The sequence below is a fragment of the Ursus maritimus genome, unplaced genomic scaffold (genome assembly GCF_017311325.1).
Source record: "Ursus maritimus isolate PB19 unplaced genomic scaffold, ASM1731132v1 scaffold_34, whole genome shotgun sequence".
Classification (NCBI taxonomy): Eukaryota; Metazoa; Chordata; class Mammalia; order Carnivora; family Ursidae; genus Ursus; species Ursus maritimus.
This window is the reverse complement of record NW_024426008.1, coordinates 25,687,090-25,709,510: the sequence shown is the minus strand read 5'-3', so window position 1 is coordinate 25,709,510 and position 22,421 is coordinate 25,687,090. Positions and strand designations below refer to the sequence as shown.

At 51.3% G+C, this 22,421-nt stretch overlaps 1 long non-coding RNA gene across 1 annotated transcript; it reads right to left on the bottom strand.

Annotated features, from left to right (window-relative positions):
* Positions 1-373: 373 nt before the first annotated feature.
* On the bottom strand, positions 374-22,100 carry LOC121100134. The gene is made up of 2 exons (XR_005831865.1): positions 20,273-22,100; positions 374-3,980 (listed from the first exon to the last, which is right to left on the bottom strand). It is a non-coding gene; the product is annotated as an uncharacterized LOC121100134 (long non-coding RNA).
* Between the last annotated feature and the right edge of the window lie 321 nt (positions 22,101-22,421).

Here is a 22,421-nt window from a genome sequence, read left to right as displayed (position 1 = left end):
CCACAGCATGACTGCTGGAGCCGAGCTCCCATGGCTGGACTTGTAAGTGACCGGACACAGCCCTTTGCTGTGTTAAGCCACTGAGATTGGCGGGTTGTTTATTATCGGCTCAAGCCTAGATGATCCTGACAAATACACAAAGATTTACACCAAATGAGATTCACAGTAGCATTACTGATAATAGTATAATTTTAACAACAGCATTAAATGTCAGAAAATGGGAGCTGGCCAAATAAATTATGGTTAATGGTATAATCCCAGAATAAATACCTTACAACAAATAAAACTTAAATGTTGAAGATCTCTAGAAGAAATGGGAGTGTTCTCACGATAAAATATTGAGGGAGAAAGGCAGACTAGCAAAGAAATCACACAGTATAATCACATTTTTATTTAAGACTGTCGATATAACTCAGAGTACAAAAATAAAGCACCAGCCCCACAATGTTAGCAGCAGTCACAGCAGGAAAAACACAAAGTTAAGGATCCACAAATGGCCATCAGGGAGTTTGTAAGAGAGAGTGCCGAGGACAAGCTGGAAGACGTTATTTCACATACTACTGCAAAGGTAAGTAAGGACTGTAGTCCAAGCCCACAAGAGCAGAGAGTGGAATTAGTCATGGTGGGTTAAGGGGAGGGTTGCGTTGAGCAAGCCTACCCGGTACTTGCAAAATCATTTTGTGGGGCACAGGGCCAACTCATGCCTTATCCCTTACTTTTTGCTGACAGTCACCCAAATCTCAGGCCCCGTGCTGGTTGGTCATGGTCAGGGCGAGAAATAGGGGCCAGATGACTCCTCACATACGCAGGTGGATATCAGAAACTATCCTCCCAGCTGCCACACTGAAAATTGGGTCGTACAGACTTGTGGGCCTGCCGTGCAAGAGCACGGACAGCTTGGACTTGTCATCCCCAGAGGTTTGAAGACTACCTCAAACTTGGACTGTCCAGGAACATGGCGTGCTTGGGAAGGGTGTTGGCTTGCACAAACAGCAGAACTAGGGCCCTGAAATCACTAGGGCCCACTGCAGAGGTGGTGAGGTGGTGGAGCTGGCCGGAGCATCGTGTTTCCAGAAACGGCCATCAGGCCGATCAGAGAACGCTCTTCTGTCTCAACAGTAAGTTAAGGGTTTCACGGTCCCAACTGTTTCCCTTTCTGGGGACATCCCTCACGCTACGGATGTCCCTCTCATCTCTGTGGGTTTTCCCAGAGGTGACCACAGAGGAAGTCCATTTCTTAGCAGGGTTGGAGCTGGAATGACTCCCACGGAGATGCTGATAAATGTTTCCTGGAGGCCGTAAAGGCTGTTGTGTGACGCCCACGGCTCCCGAGTGACAGCAGCAGCAGGCATGTTACTGCTGTTCTCTTCCATGGCAGGAGTGACAACTGATACATTCACTGAGCAAAGTAACTTTGATAATTCTTGACACAACAGTAACAATGCTTTAAAGGATAACTCGCCACACATATCTGACAGAGGCGTGAGCGCAAGAAATTGAAAAATATTAGGAGCCAGGAATTTGGGTTGGAATTGTTATTAGGCTCAGGATGTAGCAAATTAATAATTCGGAGTATCTGCCATTTGCTATTCATTGGGTAAATTTTTATTTAATGCTTCCTATGTCCCAGGCTTTGCTCTGGCTACTGGGGACATGTAAGAATCCTACAGTCATATGCCACTGAATGGAAGATATAGATATTCACGAACAAATGAACATTAAAAGAGCAGTAGAAAGGAGGGCTATGGAGGGCTGGTGGGGAGCAATCTTTAGCTGAGCCTCTAACACGAGCAAGAGCTACGGACACTCGGTGAGTCCATCCAAGGCTGTGGCCTTGAGCAGAGTCTGTCTCTGGCTTCCAGGAGGAGTTGATGGGTTGTGGACAGGTTCCTGGAAAAAGAAGGGTAAGCACTGAAATGTCCCTGGGACGGGGAGCTCTCCAGAGCCTTACAACAGAATCTCAGATTTCCTGAACCACGGAGGGTCTTGGAGGAAGCCCGAATCAGCCTGGCTCAGCCTCACATTTGTCAGAAAATTCTTCCAAGAGCAATTTAGAGGCTGGTGCAATCAAGTGTGTCCATGGGGTCCTTCAAGACACAGTCGTGTGTGCAGAAGATCCCTCTGGCGTCACGCCTGTGAGATGAAGGGGAGAGGGAGCAGAGCGTGCAGGGAAAGAAGGCTTCATTTCCCAGTGCGGGCCTGATGTCTCTTAAAGGGAGATGGGGCAGGCGAGCCCCAGGTGGCAGGGAAGCCTGGAGAAGGCCCCCTCGCCAGCCCAACAGGAAGCTTCACACAAAGGCACATACGGAGAAGTCCCACATTGCGCAGGACCGACCGGACCCTGTTGCCCAGCCATCTCCTGGCATTGCTTTGGGGCCGAGGAGAATACAGACTCAGCCTGAATACTGCTGCTGGAGGCTGTCAGCTGACTGCGCTTCCTGTCTTCCCTGAAGGGACAGCCACACTGCAACCTCTCCATGGCCGCACGCAGGTCCACGTGGCTTGTTAGCAGAGATGAGACTAGGCCATCACATGCAAAATTGGGGGGAGGAGTTAATTTAGGAAAAAAAAAAACTTAACTAAATAACTTATTCTATGGTCCTTTGGGAGACAATTCTCTGGGGTCTCCGGCAACTCTGCATGAATCAAGAAGGAGAAGCTGACCACTCTTTGTTGCAAATGATCTTTGCAAAGATCAGTGGAAGAGAGGAAAAGTGTCTCCCTCTGGAACAAACATCAGGCATGCTTACTGTTTGAGATAATAAACATAATGCCTCCCTGCAGAACGAAAGGCAGGCATGCTTACAGAAAAGTCAAGTTTCCTAAGCTTGGGCTGCAGCTTCTGTAGTGGCCTCCCCCCACGTCCAGATGCCACCTGACCCTCGGAATCAGGGGAACTGGGAATTCCAGCTGGTGCTCAGGAACCAGCATGAAAACGCCCATCCTCTGGCTGCTGTGATTGCTGAAGTAGCAAACTGTCCTTTGTCTCTGACCTGGGAGTCTCCTGTCTTCTGCCAACGAGAGGAAACGGTGCAGGTTGACTTGTTATTTTGCAAGGAGGGCAAAACTTTGACCCTTCGCGGTTCTGGCAACGGCAGACGTACTGGGAGAGAAACTGTCACGTACAGGGAAGAATGTGAAGGCAGAGAGGGCTCAGTAGGCTTTCCAGGAAGGCAGCCAGGGCAAGGACGGCAGGAGGAGGATTTCCCCAGGAGGCCAGGTTCCAAGGAGGGGGGGCAGACTGCGTGACCTCTCTCCATCACCCGGGTTGTTTCTCAGGATAGACTGAGGGAAATAAGAGTCTCCGGAAAGCAATAACCATGTTGATGACCTGGCTATAAATAACCAATATTTGTTTTAAATAATAACAGTAAAAGGCTGTCACAGGATCTCATTTCTGGAGTTATTTATAGGCTGCATATGACAACCTAATGAGCTGGATCACATTTTAATGCTGCAAAGCTTTTGGTCATAAGACAGTTGATCATAAAGGTCACCATTTCCCTGGAGGGAAGCTGCCACCCCAGGAGCCCCAGAGCACAGGTGGTACTCAGCAAGCACTTCTGGGTCAGGCTCAAGGTCCAGGCCCGGCCCTGGGCTCTCTTGTAGAGTTTCAGCATCCGCAGGTACCCGTGATCACCGCCAGTGCCAGGCGTGGGCAGGCTGACAGTTCAGCCCCACACACACTGCGAAGCACCGCCTCTGCTGGGTCTGGAGTGCACTTCACACTTGGCCTTCATGCCAAGTGCATGGAGTCCACCACGGAGTTCCAGCTCGGGAGACGCAGGTCTCTCTGCTCCCAGATGCACGCAGCTCCTCGCGCCCCTCCCTCGGCTGCCGGGGACAACCCTCAGCAGCACCCAGCCGCCCAAGACGCATTTCCCTGCATTCTCCCCAGCTCGCTCTTCTGTGCCCTAAAATGGGCTGGAGAGGGGGTGGAGTTGGGTGGGGTCTGGGTTTAAAAAGCGACCGACGCTTGGCTAGCAAAAACAGAAAAGTAACAACAACATTTGTCTAAATCTTAATAGTTTATCACGTTTTCCATGGTCTTATTCTTAATGCCGTATGTTGTATTTATTTTTTAATTATTTTTTTTAGATAATTGTAGATTCACATGTGGTTACTCTTAGCCAGTCTCTCCACCGGTACCATCTTGCAAAATCAGCACACGATCACATCATGAGATTGACATTGATGCAGCCCATCGGTCGTCTTCGGGGTCCCCTTGTTTTCTATGCACTCAATGTGTGTGTTTAGTTCTGCACAATTTTATCAGACGTGTACATGGATGGGTCAGGATCCTCAACATTTCCACATCCCCTGGGACCCCTCCTGTGGACCTTTTATGACCACGCCCACTACTCCCCTCCCTCCAACAAATTTAATAACATTTCATTTTAAAAATAAATTGTATTGGTACAAATGTAAAATAGCACAGCCGCTCTGGAAAATGGCGAAGCTGTTTCTTATAAAACTGAATATGCAACTCCCATACGGCCCAGAAATCGTGTCCGTGAGCGTGGATCCCAGACACGGGAAGACTCACGTTCGCACATCAGCTTGTCCGTGGATGTGCACAGCGGCTTTGTCAGAGACAAATACGGGGAACAGCCCAGGTGTCCGTCAGGGGATGAACAGCTCAACAAGCTGGGGCCCGGCCACACCGTGCAATCCCCCACAGCAATCGAAAGGAACAATTCATCAGCACATAAAACAACTGGCATGAACCTCCAGGGAATTACTCTGAGTGAAAGAGTACCATCTCACACGGGCACGTACCGTATGGCTCCATGTTTACAGCACACTTGCAGCGACAGGCTATCAGAAGTCGACACACCTGCTTCTGACCCTCTCTCAGCATAGCCCTGGGACCGGGTTGTGCATTTGCACTTACAGTGACCAACGGCTGGCCCTGACATGGAGGCTGGGGTCCATGGCAGCAGGGGGTTGGCCCCTTTCACCTGTTTCCTTCCTATCACTAAAAAAGTACGTGGTCAGTACCTAGCCTCGGCAAGACACGGAACGGCATAAGTGAAACGTGAGATCCAACCATGGCACTCTGTAGTACAATTAACCCGGATCGTGCCTGAAGTATGTTTCCCAGAACCCTCTCCTGTGGAACCCCCTCCTGTGGCACAGAGTTGGCCCAAAGAGGGCTTTCCCAAGGCAGAGGAAAAGCAGCTCCGCTCCCTGAGGGTCGTGGTTTACTGGGGTGACCCGCACGCTCCCCCCGGTCCACGCCCAGCTCTCTCCTGCACTTTACATTAGACGTGGTGCCATACGGCAGTCCCCTGCCCTTGTGACCCGTCCATCCCTGCCTCGGCCTCAGGAGGGCTGGTCGGGGATTTTCCCAGCTCTACCAACACCCTTCTACTCCTTCACTCCATGTCACTCCCCGTGGCCCTGCTGTGCTGACCCGCCGTGACAGCCACAGACCATCGGGACAGGCAGTGGCCACAGCAGGACCAGGATGGGGAGGCTTGCAAGGAGAGCAGCCAGGAGTTCTAGGAATCACCATGGCAGGCATTCCAGGGGTGGGGAACGTGCTCAGAGGAGAAAGGAGGAGGGAGTCCAGCTAGCGGACACAAATCCCATGGGCGGGAACAACGTCCATCCACACAGCAGACGTCTCCATAGCAGCTTCCACGGCCATGAGCTCAGATCAAGACAACCCGTGGGAATCTCTGACTCAGGGGACATGTCCTTTGTAGCCAGAACCCCCACCAAGACACACACGGCAAAATCTGGCCCAGACTCTAGGTTGAGTATTTTCAGGGTACTGCAAATGAGGCTCGCAGGCCCTCAGCGTGTCACACAAACCTTCTTGTTAGTGTGCTGTGACGTCAACGGCCCTTAAGAGACAAATATGAAACAGTGCTCACAGCAGTGTATTTCGAAGAGCCCCAATACAAAGTAATGTGAACGCGGGCCGGGGAGCGGCGCCCTCAGAGTCTTGTCTGGGGGAGAGAAGGCGGCCAGTTCCGAGCCGAGACGTGCTGACAGGGGGTACTTCACGCTCCAGCTCCACGTGCCACGGCAAACACACCTCCGGACCTTCTAGAAAGTCTGGCCCTTTGCTTCTGGGCTGATCCCCCGCCCCCGGAGAAACAGGGAAGGGTCAACATGGCCTCCATCCGAAGAAGGACAGTCCTAGGAGCAAAGTACTTGTGTGCACTGAGAACTGGGGTGGGCGCGACAGTTAGTACGATAGTTAAGGAGGTTATGTGACAACTGCCACGTGTCCTGGACGCAGGCTGAGCGCTCCCTCGTGTGCGGAGTGCTCAGGAAGGCCCGTGCCCTCACCTCCCACGTGGGCCTCCTCTGCCCGCTCTCACCCAGGCTCTGGCAGCTGCGAGAGACTGGATCTCACTGCTGCTTTGCGTGGCATTGGAACAAGGGAGGGTGTTTGCTTTCTGTGTCCTGGCCATGACCCAAAGCGCCTCTGGCACAGCAAGGGGTCAGTCATGTGTGGCACTAGACGCTCTAACAGCAGGAAGCCATGGCGGGGTGCAGCCCCACAGGAACCTTCGCAGGAGCCAGGGAGGGAGGGTGGCAAGGGCCCCAGCGAGGGGCCGACGGGGCTCCTGTAACCCGAATGGCATCTCTGGCGCTGCCTGGAGGAGCAGTGGTGAAGACTGGCACCTGTTCATGCTGGGCTCACAACTCGGGCCATCGGGAGTCTCGGCAGGGCCAGCACAGGGTGATGGAGTCCACCGATCACCGTACTGTCCTGGCCGAAGCAACAAGGCTCATGTGGAAACAGCTGTCCCCTCCCCCGTGGGGACACAGGGAGGCTGCGAAGTCCTGACAGAGGGAAGGACACGGAAGCATCTTGAGCCTTCCGCTGGTGTGCTGGAAGAGGGGCGGGTGGCTGGTGCGGGAAAGTGCCGGGTCAGGACAGCCAGGATGGCTCTGTGGGGCATCCCAGAAGCCCCCAGAAGGTCTCCCAGAAATGTCCGAAGGAGGCGGCCTGTATCCACTGGCTCCCGTCACTCTGCTTGACGGTCCCCGGGGCACAGGCCATCACCAAAGCAAACAGACCACCGCTCACTCTCCTGCGGGATCTGAGCGAACGTTCCCCCCAATCCAGGTTGCCAGAGAGCCCACCCGGGGGGCTGGCCCGTCTACCGCACTGTTTCCACGGCACGGCCCCTTGCATGCCATCAGCTCATGTTCTGGGGGTCTTCCGAGCAGAGTAGAAGCCCCCGGGGGGCAGGCATCCTGCCTTCTAGACTTCCTTGTATTGCCCAGGACTCGGGTCGTTCCCCTCCCCCCTGCCCCCAGGTGCTGAGTGTTTCCTCATGGTCCTTGCCCGCCGACAAGTAAGAACCAAGCACACTGTCACTGTCACTTCAGCTCCAAGAGTCCTGATGCTAGTGTGAGCTGTGTGTGAGGGAGGGGTCTCCAGAGACACAGGATGGAGAGGGAGAGAGAGATTCATTACAAGGAACTGGCTCATGTGACTATGGAGCCCAAGATCTGTGGGCTATGTCAGCACGCTGGAGACCCAGGAGAACCCATGGAGTAGTTCCAGTCTGAAGGCAGGAAAGGAGCTGATGTCCCAGTTCAAAGATTGTTGGGCAGAAAGAATTCTCTCTTATTCTTGGGAAGGTCCACCTTCAACTGATTATATGAGGCCCACCCACACGGGTGGGAGGGACTCTGCCTTACTCATTCTACCAAACCAAATGCAAAACTCATCCAGAAACACTCTCACAGACACACCCAGAATCATGCTTGACCAAATATCTGTACACCCCGAGCGCTCCACCAAGCTGATACATAAACTTAACCATCATAACCTGTATATTAATACAATCAATTTCCTCAGTAATCCCATGTTCTGGTTTTCTATTGCTAAGTAACAACAGCTCCCACACAAAATAAATTAAAAAAAAAAGCAACCTTATGGCCTAAACTGCCATGTTCTTTTGCTGATGATTCTGCAGGTCAGGAGATCGGGGGAGGTCTGGCTGGGCAGCTCTGATCTGCCCCATGTGGCGTGGGCTGGGCTGGGGGGATCTGCGGGTCAGCCAGCTGCCTCCTCAGGGTTCCATGGCCTTCTCTGAACACGGCAGCCCAGCTGCATGCCTTGGCCTTCTCACACATGGCAGTCTCTGGTCACACGTCCACCATAAGCTCCCTTCCCAGGCAGAGGAAGATAGAGGTGCTGAGCTTGGTGGGGGGTGACAAGGTGATTCTGAAGGAAGGCCTGTGGCGCAGGAGACACTGTCCTGCCATCTTTGGAAAGTCTGATCTACCCACCTGTCTTATGTCCTTCGTCTATTAAAAGCATCATTCTGGTTGCCTGGGTGGCTCAGTCGGTTAAGCATCTGCCTTCGGCTCAGGGCATGATCCCAGGGCCCTGGGATCAAGTCCCGCTTTGGGCTCCCTGCTCAGTGGGGAGTCTGCTTCTCCCTCTCCCTCTCTGTCCTGCTTGTGCTCTGTCTCTCTCTCTCACTCTATCTCAAATAATAAAATCTTAGGGGAAAAAAAAAGAGTAAAATCTCCCTTTAAAAAAAAAGAAAATCATTCTGACCAGGCCCATGTGGGCTTCACCCAGCTGCCAATGAGGCCGATGGCACAGCTAAGCTGAGAACCCTGCGTCAAGCCACCCGTTTACTCCACTGGGGGAAAAGGGGAAAGGGACTCCATTAACCTGTGTATCGGCGGAACCAGACATGGTCTGAGCCGGCAGCCTGGTGGATCCGGCGCTTGCTCTCCTAGACTCACCATGATTTAACGGCCTGCTCTAACGGTCTCAGGCAAGGGTAAAATGCAAATGGGTTGATTCGTTACCTCTGGGAACACACTGCATCCCAATCCTCCCCCTATTTCAGAGCCGCCAGGTTGCTTCCTGGGACACACCCGTTTTGCGGCCAGGCCAGAGACCTCCCTAGGAGGGCACCACCCGGGCCTGCTCAGAGAACGTTACAGGTTGTAAGTTACTGCCAACACTGGGGAGCTGTCACCCACCCTGGCCGGCGCCCTTGGTGAGACGCTGGGCTGCATGTAGGGGAGTGGCCCATCCCTGGGGGCGCTGTCCGCAGACACAGATGGAGTACCTGGGGTCAGAAGTTCGTCATCCAAGTGACATCCCACTGCCAGCCCCCCAGACCTCCCTGGGGACCCGGACCACGGACGCCAATGGGCCAGGAGGGCCCTGCTCAGCTCACAGAACGGAGGGGAACTCTGAGAAAGCGTTTTTCCTGCTCTCCCACCTTCGTGTGTTAGGTGACTGACTCAGGAAGGAAATGACTCAGGTTCTCACCTCCCGCGTTGGCTCTGTGAGCAGAGGGGCCGGGGAGGTGGCGTTGGATCAGGACCTGTGGATGAGGAGTGAGTCACTGGCTGGTGGGGCTGGCCTCCCTGGTGCAGAAAGTAGTCACAGAAAATAAGGATGGTTGGCTCCATCCTGCCACTGAGGGTGCCATGAAGTCGGCAAAAAGGGCCACAGTGAACACAGACGGCGACCCTGTGTCGCATGAGCCCACAGAGCCGAGCGGTGGCTCACTTCCGTGCCCCACATGGTCGGGGAGGAGACGGAGGGAAGTGGTGCATTAAATCACCCGGCAGGACCACATGCATGTCCGGGGTCCTCCCCTCCCCAGAGACCCCCAGCCAGCAAAGCCCAACCGGTCCCCCTTCCACACCTCACCCAGCCCTCAAGGAGTAAGAGAAACTCTTCCATCTAATTTGCTTTTAAAGTGCCTGCTCCAGGGAGAAGCCAAGAGGGCACAAGGTCCCAGCAGCTTCGATCTCCCGGGAGAGGTGAGGGCAAGGAGGGGCTGCCACGAGTAGGGTATTTACAGCCTTTCCATGTAATCTGATTTCCAGCTGGCAAGTGCTCAGACAGAACTTTCTGCTAAAATGCGCTAGCGTGGGGACGGACAGGCCAGCACACTGGGCTCAGAAACCTTCCCTGTGGCCCTGGTACCATGACACCAATGGGACTCCCAGCTCGGCTGTACCGATCCCGCTTTGTCATGGAGGTCCGGCCGGCTGGACGCGGGCGGCCAGCACTTGCAGAGGGAGGAGAGGTGACCACAGGGGATGCGCGGCTGTGGAAGGACACCACCTCCCGCCCTGCCTCTTCTCCCTGGACCAAGTGAGCACGGTGGATCTGCGACCTCTGACCTGGACCCCAGCACCGGAGGCTCCAACCGAATACTTGAAAGAAGTTTAAAGAAAATGTTTAGATAAAGCCCAACGGGGTAAGCAAGTACTGTTTCCTAACCTGGAGAATTACCTCCCTGCTACAACGTGCAGAGGGAAGGTTAACACGGTGATGAAGCCAAGCGACGAGGTCTGGAGCCTCAGCTCCAGCCAGGAGGCAATGGCAACTCAGGCAGGTGAGGGGCGGCTCACGGGCACACCAGGTACGGGGGACGGGAGGCTCACAGGCTCATCAGGTACAAGGGACAGGAGGCTCAGGGGCACACCAGGTACAGGCGGCGGAGCTGAGTGGCTGACATCCGGGACAGGAGCCAGGTCCTTAGGTAGAGACACTCAGCAGGGCCTGGCTTAATCTCTGTCCCTGTAAAGCCATCACTACGTTCCATCCCTATTTTTAGAGCTCAGCATTTAAAAGGTCAAGTGCCTTCTAAAGTATTTATTTTTCTCTCCAGTGCTTGTGCTGTGATTGCAGTGACAGCCCCACGCCTCTCCCCTGCCCCCAACCCAAACACAGCGTACTCTTTACCCCAATTGCCATTGAAGGCTGCCGTTCACGGAGCTTGGGGTTTGGGTGTTTTCTGCATCTGGCTCCAACCCTGACTCCTGGCGCACGAGAGCATGGTGGCGGCTCAGGAAAAGCACATGTATGCAACCTGACCCCCCCAAGGGTGTGGGCCTCCCTGCAGGAAATCCACGGCCTGAGTTCAGGGCCAGCCTTGACTGCTGAGCCTGTCTGTGGAGGGCCGCGGGGCTACTCTGGCCTGGCTGTCTCCTGTCACCTCTTGCCCTGGGCTTCTCTGCCTGTCCCTCTGCGTCGCAGAGCCCCATTGTCCTTGCTGTCCCAGGATCACCAAGGCACAGATAAAGCCCACCCACCTTCCTCATAGCTCGTGTTTCACGCAGCCCAGGCCGGGGCTCCCAGATAACAGACAGAATCCCGACCCCCAGGAGGGGACCAGACCCCGCTCTACAGACACCTTTTCCTCTGTTCCACCCTGTCTGCAGCCACCAGCATGTGCAGTCCCACTGCAGCCACCAGCACAGGACTGGTCTCCTCTCCAGAGTCCGGGCCTCCCTTCCCTCCCAGGGCCTCATTGCTAGAGAAAATGCAGTCAGGGCCACTCTACGTGGAGCCCCGAAGCAGGCAGGCCAAGGCACTGTGGTATGAACCAGCGGACTCTGGCGGGGGGGTGCTTGTCCTGTCCGAGAAGCTGGCCTGAGGCCTCAGGGCTCTGTGCCCAGCAGGCTGCCCAGCCCCAGCCTCCAGGAGGAGGGCAAGGAAGTGGGTAGAACTCTCCTCCAGCAGCTGCCCGAATCCTTGGCAGGTCAAAGTACTTCCCCCGAGGCAGACACGCACGTCTCACCCCAAACACCAATTTGCATGAGGGAGCAGCACCTTTCACGTCCAGTTAGAAGTAGCTGTATTTGGGTGGTTTCGTCCATGCACCTGAGCCAGAGTCTTCTCTCAGAGACAGAACAGTGCTATTGAGAATGGAAGCTGAGGGAGACAGCGAGTTTTGGGGGACGGCCTCAGTGAGACCACAGACCCATATGGCCATTCAACCATGCCGCACACACTTAGCCCTTTTCCCACAGGGCTTACTCTCCTGCTCACCAAAGCCACCCTTTCACACGGCCTGCTCCCTCCTGGGACCCATGCACCTTCCACCCTCACCCAGAGGCTCTCCTCTGGGGGGAATGACGGAGTACAGCCCTCGTCCTAGGCCCCAACGGTGCTGGCACCCCACTCATGGATGAAGGTAGCTGGCTGCACCAGAGCATACCCCCCCGCCCGGGTGCTGGACCGCGCCCCTCCACCTTCTTGGAGACTGCCCTTTGCCCACACCACTATCCTCCCCTCTCTGCTACTCATTCCAACAGCAAGAAGACATGCTGTGGTATGTCAGTCTACGGAAAGGCAGCGACCGTGGACCGTGGGACTGAGCAGGGCACACCCTGCATAATTATTATTATGTAATGACGCGGAGCGTTGACATAGTCAGAATTATTTGGTCAATCGGTTACAAGTTAATTCTCACTTTCCAAAGCAATTGGTCAGTAGATGGTATCTAAAATCCCAAAGTCAAGAAAGAGTAGTATCCAAAATACACAGGAATATGGAGGTTGTTAAAATCAAATGCTAACGAAGACCAGTCTTGAAGGTTTCCTGAGCAGAGAGAACCAGTTTAGTCATGCAGGCAAAGCCTGATTTAACTTATTTTGCAAGGCTGACTGGACCTGGGTCATCCCTCGCTTGTACCTCTGAACATCACAAGCAAAACTTGAACCACTTCCCAAGGTTGGTAGGAGGTAACCACTAACCAGTTCCATATAACTTGAGAACATTCTAGCATCATGACCAATCCCTGGGAAGAATACAGTCACTGATTTCTCCCCCTAGGAGCTGCTTTATGACAATCTGCCTCTGGGCCTCACGCCATGTTCTGGTTTGAGTGCTCCTGGTTTGCAAACTAGCTTTTTAGTGTGTGGACAATAAACTTTTAGTAATTGCTACTGTGGTGATTCACTGGTTTTACTTCTGTTATTTCTGAATTTTCAACAGAGGTAAGTAGACAGTAGAGACAGTAAAAGAACTGAAAGGGTTGACTCTGGGGAGGGAGACTCAGGGAAGGACACAGGGCAGGAAAGTGCTTTTGAACCTGGTGACTCTCCTAAGCCCAATTAACTTACTGAAGACATGAGTCAGGGCAATAGAGAGAAGAGCCCAGTGCATGGACCTGCGGGGGAAGCAGGTGAGCAAAAGGCGCTGGCGGACGGTAGGGTGCAGGGAAGTTGCATGGGGACCACATGCACCTGTTACATATTCGTTCTATTCTGAAAGCATTTCGTCTCATTGGTTTGGAACGGCGGTTCTCAGACAGAGAGGGGAGACACTCAGGAGGTCCCAGGGCTCGCCAAAGGCATTCTGAGCAGCCAGGCAGGCGATAGGGCTCTGAGCCAGCTTGGTGGTCACTGTAGAAAACGACGGGTTATATTCGCCAATTTTAGATGCCCATCCAGCCCTGAAAATCTGCTCCAAGCCAAGAATGCTGTGGCTGCCGAAGAAAGGTGGCATCACCACAGAAAGGTGATGATTCTACACCATGTTAGTAAACAATAACATGTCATTTCTATTAAGGACTCTTCAAGATCTGTGAACATACAAGTTAGCAATTTGATGCTAATACTTTCACATAAACTGAAAGACAGTATCATCTGCAATAATATCACTGTTAAGCTTTGACCATCATCTGCCACGGACCCTTATTCATCTTCTAGTTTTCTAAAATAAATGTTTAGTATTGGAGTGGCTTCATATTTACAGAAGAGTCGCGAGGGAGGTGCACCCCTCTCCCTGGCCTCCCCCATCGGTATCATCTCACATAACCACAATGCACCTGTCCACACTGACAGGACAGCATAACTACTAACTAAACTCCGAACTTCACTCTGAGTTCGCCAGATTTTCTACTAACATTCTTTTCTATTCCAAGATCCCACACTACATTTGCCGTCCCTGCTTTTCATTTTTTTAGCTTTAGTCACAAAGCATCAAGTGCTTGGCTCTATCTTCACTTTCAGCAAGACCTAGTAAACCAGTCGAGTGGCAAAAACAAGACAAGAGGTAAAGTCAAGATTCTTTATATATCGGAAAATAAATGTTACCCATGTGGTTCCTTCTGCACCTTCCTCTTCTAGACCCTGCGGTGGTGGGAAGCAACCATGTGTTGCCTGCCCCTCGGCTGCAGAGAAGCATACACTACATCTCTCGCTTGCCCCTTGTCTGCCCCACAACTAGTCTGGGTTCTCCAGAGAAGCAGAACCAACAGGCTGTGTGCGAGTGGTGAGGGAGGTTTTCAATAAAGAAAGGCTCATGCAATTCCAGAGGCTGCCAGCCCCAAATCTGCAGGGTGGCCAGTGGGCAGATCCCCAGGGGAAATCTGATATTGCAATCCAAGTCCTGAGGCCATCTGCTGGCAGACTTCTCTCTTCCTTTGAGGAGCTCGGTCTCTTGTTCAATCCAGTCCTTCAACTGTTTAGATGAGGCCCACCACATCAAAGAGGGTAATCTGCTTTCCTCAAAGTCCACCAACTTCCATGTTAACCTCCTCCCGAAACATTCTCACAGAGACATTCATAATAACATTTTGACCGCATGTCTTGGCACAGTGGCCCACCCAGTTTGACACATAAAATTAACACACATCACAACCTCCTTTCCTCTGTTTCCTCTGTGGTGTCCCACAAAAGACTTCAGAAAGGTGGGAGGGAGTCAAACACTGGCCTGCAAGAAGGGCCGATGAAAACGCACTGGTTTGCACTCTGCATGGGAGATACGACATGCACGTATGTAAGTTCAGTCTGCTGCTTGTTTTGAACAGGAAGTTCTCCAGTGTGCATTGCAATAAAGGCGTGGCTCTAAAAGTGTGATTCTGTCATGTGTCCTTCACAAAAGAAGCATAAGAAGTGGCTCTGGCTCTGACCGTGGGGCACCTGACATGCATGAAGGGCTTTCCTGGAAAAGCTAGTCCATTTCCAAAGTCAGGAACAGTGAACCAAAAAATAGCCACCATCCTGTCTCAGATCCCTGGTGACCCTGGGGATCAGAAGGAAATGCAAGGGCGACCTGGCCGTGTGGGTCACACCACAGAGGCCCATCAGCTGCCACCTGCTGAAGCAGGGGTGAGTGCAGGATGGAAGCAAGAGAATGCTCCTGACATGATTTCCATGCAGAGACGCACCTCCAAACTCATGTGGAGGAAGAAACAAAAGCCCAGGTAAACACAGGGCGCAGCATCCCTGGCCTGCACAGGTGCTCATAGAGTGTCCTGGACCTTGATTTCTAGACCTGGAAGCAAATGGAGACTCCACCCAAAGGAGCTCTTGACTTTCCTCTATTTCCAGTAAATTCCACCCCAAACCAGAGGTTGCCCTTTTCAGTTTGAAATACAGACATTTAGGAGGAGTAAAGGAGAAATATTGCATAGCAGGTGGAAAATTCATAGGGCACCAGCATTCTCCAGCATTTTTGGACAAGGGGGCAGATCTCACAGAAGATTTATGTTCCCCTGATAGACATGCCCTTTCAGTTGGGCAAATGCAGATTTTCAAATATGCTGCAGAGCCCTTGAGGTCATGCATGACTCACACATGGACCCACTGGGCTGGAGAGAGGTCGTTGTATCGCCGGCCTCCACTCGCTACTGACCACAAGTGTGACCACAGGTGATGTCTGGGAAGACCCTGCCCCACGAGGCCTGGCACCATGTCAGAGCCTGATCGTCCTGGGGTCACTTCAGAAGTCACTCATTAAATTCCCCCCATAGGACACGCCGAGCTGGATGACGGGGCTCTGAGGCAAGGTCCTGCAAGTGAAGCCTTCCTCTACGGTGCTGCGGTCGTGGGTCTATGGCCTTATGCGTGGGTCTGTTCAATGCAGAGTGAGCCCAATGTAAGCGATGGACTTGAATTAACACCAGTGTAACAACATCGGCTTATTAAGTACAACAAATGGAATCCACATGAATGAATGCAAGGCGCTAGTAATCGGAGAAACGGGGTCTGTGGAACTCTATGAGCCACGTGCTCAATTATTCTATAAATCTGAAACTCTACTGAAAAGACTGCCAGAATCCGCTGTTGGCAAGACGGCTGGGGGAGTGTGACACACATGTATGAACAGCTCGTAGGCACAGAGTATTTCTGGGAAGGTTTCTGGGTGGCTGAGGGCAGCGCTGGTAAAGGCACTTAATTGTCTACCTTTCCATTCCCTCTGAATTGTGTACCACGTGCATACGTTACCTACTCAACAATAAACACAATGTAAAGTTCAGTAACGCAAGAATAAAGGAGCTAAAATGAAACGATTCCAAAACTGAAGTAGAAGCAAAGTTCTGGGCAGAAAGAAAAGCAGAAGCAGACACAACTAACCGAAGAAACAGGCGAGACACACGCCCAAACCTTCGATGCGCAGATGCGCATGGGTGGTTTCTGTTTTTACCTCAGCCGGTGTAACACTTCAAGTATTGGTGAATTCCAGGTGACAGTCCAGATGTCCAACTTCTGAGCAGCAACACAGTGGTCACATGGTAATCCCTGGCTCACCCAGGACACCTGGCTGGAGCCAAGGACACAGCAGTGGTCTCCACATTTCCTCGTACCCAGTCTCTCCTCTGGCTCACAGATGTTTCCAACCTGTGCATGCTGCTGGCTTTTTCACTCAGCCCACTCTTTCCTTTTGGTGGGAACATGCTCGCTCTGGTTGGAAACCTCCAGCCGTGGGAGGATGGGACTCCGCATGAGAGATACCCAACGGAGGCAACGATGCCATACTGCCCCCATGGATTGCCCCAACCCACAGATCTCTAAACAGATCTAGAAGACAAAAAGCTGGGAAACAAATCCAACAAGGTTGTTTACAAGAACCTGACGGTTAACTAATGGACCAGGGCTGCAAGCGTGAGGGTGGGAAGAGTGGAGCGACTGTTACTGTGCTGGTGTTGGTGTTCCCGACTAATAAGGGGAGTCCTGAATTCCTATGAATGGGGCACGTTATTTTACAGCAACAGCGTGACAAGGGGCCAAAGCTTCTAGCTCTCTCTCCTCGGCAGTCTTTAAGATGTTGTTGAATATGTCGCTTTGTGGGTTCACTAGCTGTTTCTTCTCTTCATCGGATTGAACTGCTGTACAGACTTGAATATCATTCGACATTTCTGGCGAGAAGCTACAGGACCAAGAACCACTAATGTCCTCTGCTTAGAGCCTCCTTGAAATGTCAAGTGCTCTCATGGCTTTCTGGAAGTGGCACAAAAAAACGTTCTAAGTTTTGAGGATGTCATTCACTCCCGGGAGACGGAAGGGGCCCGGCGGGCGCTCCAGGGGCATGGCTCTGTCTCGGAATGTCACTGCAAAGCTCTTTCTTGGGCTAGCTCTTTCTGTTTCTCTCTGCCTAGCGGGTGTATAGTCAGTTAGCTTCTGATTTTATTAGTGGAACTGAATTCATTGTAACCACAGCCAGAGATGCTAACGGGCACTATGTGCAGGGATACTTTGAAGGTCCTACCCAATTCAGGGTGCAGGGTATTGAGACAAGCCCAAGGAGGAGTAAATGTCCCCACAAGGCAGCATGCTAACGCTCTGTGTGCGTGAGGATTTCCTGGGGCATTTGGTAAGCTGCAGGCGCCCTGCTAGATCTACTGAGCCCAGTGTTGGGGGTGGGAACCAGGAATGTGCCATGATTACAGGGAGATCCAGCAACAACTACAGTTGGGGAGACATAAGCATGGTTGAGGACGGCAATGATCCGTCCCTGTAGCCTGTATCAAAGGACTGGTGGGTCGTCTGGGGTAATCGCTGGAGAACAGGTCAAGGGTTCCTATATTTCTGTTCCCCCAACGGCTCTGGAATCTACCTGGACCTCTACTGCAGCCTGACAAGGGAAGTTTCAAAAAGTCAGGATAGGGGACCTTATGGGATCCTTTGCCATCGCAGTTACTACTGAGATTAAACACAGGAAAAGGATTGTACCAGGGAGCATGCCCTGCGCCCTCCCTGATGAGTGAACCTGGGGAGATGATGCCCTGCGGCACACCCCATTCACCAGAGCCAGTGCGGGCACCTGCTACAGCCGCCCCCAGGCACCCGCGTCTCTCTGGCTCTCTGCGGGGCTGCCTCCCGCACGCAGGGGCTCCCTCAGTTTGGAACGCTCTAGGGACAGCTCTCAGCCAAACACCCCAGCTTCCTTGTCCCTGGTGGGGAGATCCTGAGTTCACATGAGGAGCCCCAGTGGTGATGAGGCCGGGTCACCACCCCCTCACTGGCTTTTCCTTCCTCTTTCCCTTCTCTCTCACCTGTGCTTCCAGGGGTCACTGCCCAAAGAAAGACTTAGACCATGTTATCTCAGGCTGTGCTAACAGTAAACCAAACTCAGATTCAAGCTTCTTGTTAGGAAAGATTCTTCATCCTCTGCTCCTAATTAATTGTTTGGTTCGGTTTTTATGAATTAAGGGTAGGCGAGCAAACAGAAGTTATCACGTCAGAATGGGATAAATCCACATGAACTGATCAGCTGTAAATTATTTGAAACACAGACTAGCAGAAAATCATACAATAATAAAAATGCACATCCAGAGCTGGCAACTGGCCACTGGCACTGACCCTATTGACCATGAAGCTAACATTCCAATTTTAGTCTGTGGAAGGGACAGGTCTGGCACAGTTCAGAAGAAGGAGATGACCTCGGGCGCCCTGGTGAGTCAGTCGGTTGAACGTCTGACTCTTGGTTTCGGCTCAGGTCATGATGTCAGGGTCGTGAGATCGAGCCCCACATTAGGCTCTGCACTCAGTATGGAGTCTGCCTGAGATTCTCCCTCCCTCCCTCTCTCTGCCCCTCCCCCCGACTCTTGCATGCTCTCTCTCTAATAGATAAATAAAATCTTTGAAAAAAGAAAAGAAAAAGGAGATGGCCTCTGAAATCAAAGAAGGAAAGAGAACTACACTCAGGAGCAGGGTAGATAACATACGGCAGGTGACGGCCTGTGCTCACGGCCATAGGGACCACGCATGGCTCTCGCTAGGAGGAATTAGATTTTATGCATAAAAATGTTACAGAGACAGTTCATATTCTCACACTGAACATGACACACTACCTTACACCTCACCCACAAATATTAACTCAAGATGGATCAGGGACTCAACTATAAAAAAAAGAAAACTACAAAAGTTAGGACAACAAGAACACCTTCAGGGTCTCATGCTAGTCAAAGAGCTCCCAGACATGACACCAGAGGCATCATCCACAGAAGGAGAAAGCTGATAAAGGGAGCTTCATCAAAATTAAAGACTGTTTATTAATTTTCTAATGTGAGGAGGATAAAGTCACAAGCTAGCGACTAAGAAAAACTAATTGCAAACCATACATGCATCTGACGAGGAACTTGTATCTAGAACATGTGAAGAACTCTCAAAACCCAACAATAAAAAAAACAACTCCAATTAGAAAATTGGCAAAAAAAAAAAAAAAAGGAAAATGGGCAAAATACATAATACATCTCACCTGAAAGGATGTACAGATGGCAAACACGCCCACGGAAAGATGTTCCACATTGTTATCCATCAGGGAAATGGCTCCAAGCCATGATCACCACACACCTGTCAGATCGGCTAAAATAGAGAACAGTGACAACACCGAATGCTCAGGGGGGACGGAGGGACTGGATCCCTCATGCACGGCTGGGGACGATGAACGCACAATGGTACAGCCACCCTAGAAAACAGTTTGGCAGTTCCTTCTAAAACTGAACATGCAATTAACATACAGCCCAGGAGATACACTAGGGCGCATTTATCCCAGAGGAATGAAAGCTTATGTCCGCACAAAACCTTGTACACGAATATTCACAGTGGCTTTATTTGTAATCATCAGAAACTGGAAACAACCAAAAGGTCCATCAAGGGTGAGTGGTTAAGCAAACCCCAGTCCATCCCCACCTCTCCACCCCACTCAGCAATAACAAGGAGCAGAGTATTGACCCATGCAAGAATGTGGACACATCTCCAGGAAGTTACGCTGAGCGGGGGAAAAAAAGCCAATCTCAAAAGGTTACATACATACATACATGCGATTCCATGGATATGACAAAATCATGCAAATGGAAAATAGATGAGTGGATGCCAGCTGTTGGGGGGCAGTGGAGGGAAGTGGGTGTGGCTATTAAAGGCATCTTGAGGGATCCAGGTGGTGATGAAAACGACTTGTATCTTGCCTGCATGGATGTCAGCATCCTGGCTGTGACACTGTGTCGTAGTTTTGCAAGATGTTCCCACCGGAGGAAAACAGATCAAGGGTTCACTGGATGTCTCTGTGTTTTTTGTTACAACTGCATGTGAATCTACAATTACCTCAAGATAAAAACACTTAACCTTTAAAAATGGAACAAAACACACAGAGAAATGAACACATTTGAAAGAATTTCAACATCACATTCATATATAAATGCAAGTATTTTACTGACTCTTAATACACATTAAGTAACAGGTGAAAAAAAAATTTAAATGATTATGGAAGCCAGAGATTCAGTAAATAATTGCGACTTACTATTCACAAATGTGGTTTTTAAGTATAAGAAGGGTTTTTAATTTCACCCTCAAAACTGAAGGAAATGCCGTCCTCAAAGCCCGACATCGTTTCTACTGCTGGATTCTGGATCGATCTGTTCATTATCGGCCTGGGCACTCTGCTAAGGGGGTCTGTGGCAGCGTGCGGTCAGCACACCAGGTCTTCTTCCACCAATTCCTCTCTGGTTCCGGTGAACGAGCACAGGATGGTGGGACGTGTGGGTTTTAGACAGCAGCAGGGCTGGCCCATAGGACTGGTGTGCTAGGGTAGCTGGGAACTGCCCAGAATCCAGAGGCTGGAGGAGGCTATGAGCAAGCAGTGATTCAACCCTGGGCGAAGAAGTGAATGGAAATGAGACAGACCCTCCCAGCACGGGTAAGAGGGTGGACTGGGCAGGCAGCCCTGGGGCCAGGCCCATGCCAGGGGCGGGGGGTGCATCCCCGCCAGTGGCCACAGCCCCCCCACCTCTCAGCTTCAGCCACAACATTCAGAAAAATGGAGATCACAAGCCTCGTAACTCTGTCTTGTGGCAAGAAATTACACCAACTACGGCAAGTAAATACGTGTGCCAAGGCTCCCACACCCACCCAGGAACGGCACATGGGACGCGGAGGATCCTAAGAGCTAGGGTGATGGCAAGAGATCCCAGACAGCCGAAAAGGTGAAAAGGCATTATCTACTAATCCAGAAAATGGGAAAGGAGGAGGGCTATCAAAAATGCCCTCTGCTCCATGGAGCCGCTCAGCTGCTCTCCTAAGCAGAAATAAAAGCTCTTTGAAAAGGCAATGATTTGCTTAGAAAACATTCATTTAAAATGTCTTGCAATTACTGACACTCTCATTAGATCTTGGCAGGAGCAGGGTCCCGTTGCCACTCATGTGTGCCTGCCGCGGGAAGAGTCTCGTCGATGAGGAGGGGAAATAAAATGAGAGTCCAAGGACACTGGGCTTGAAAGGGACGTGATGTGAAGTGGATTGTCCAGGACTGAAGAAGCTCGGAGCGGGACTGTCATCCAGCTCTTTGGCCTGCATCCTTTCCCTCTCCCTCCCCCTCTCTCCGTCTGTATGTGTGCCTGTGTCTCAGCACCCCCCCCCCCAAACACTTGAGCTCAGCTGGGCAGCCGTCCAAATGATTCACATTAAATTCTAGCTATATTCAGCACAAAAGTCATCTAACATCAGAGGATCAAAGTTACATCAACCAACAAGCACTGGGGAATTGATAAGCAGCTAAAATTAGGTCATCGCATAACAGCAGCTTTTGATGGATGAAGTGAAATTTAGCCGCAGGTTTGCTATTTAAAGATCTGTTAAAGATCTCTTCCTGCAGCCACAATGAACTCACAACAAAGTATCAGGCCTCTGATGAATGTTTACTCATCCCTGTTTGCCGGCGGACTGTGGCCGAGACTTACAGGTTCCTTAAGGGAAGGCTCAGCTCTCAGGCTGAGCATCGTAAACAAATTTAATTCCCGGGTCCAGAACCTAACAGAGGCTATTTCCCCCTCCTCTGGGGGAATTCTGCAATGTTATTTTAATCACTTTTAAAAGCATTCTGTCAAACACTTCAGCCTGCAAAGCCTGACCTGGCTCCGTGTTTCAAAATTCTTCATCTACTTAAAGCAAGCACAATGCTCGATTGCCTGGCCTTCCTCAACCTGCCTTGGTGGCCTCGTTTCTTCTCCCTGACACTTTACTTTTATTTATTTTTTGCCAAAATGGAGACTTTTTAAAACTTTTATTATTATTATTTGTTTCAGGGGTAGAATTTGGTGATTCATCTACATCAACACCCAGTGCTCAATCCATCACGTGCCCTCCCCCACCCCACCCCCCTCCAGCAACCCTCCATTTGTTCCCTAGAGTTAAGAGTCTCTTATGGTTTGTCTCTCTCTCTGTTTTTGTCTTATTGTATTTTCCTTCCCTTCCCCTATGCTCATCGGTTTTGTTTCTTAAATTCCAAATTTCCATGAAAGAAATCATATGGCATTTGTCTTTCTCTGACTTATTTTGCTTAGCATAATACCCTCTGGCTCCATCCATGGCGACGCAGATGACAAGAGTTCATTCTTTCTGATGGCTGAGTAATATTCCATTGTATATAGACCACATCTTCTTTACCCATTCAT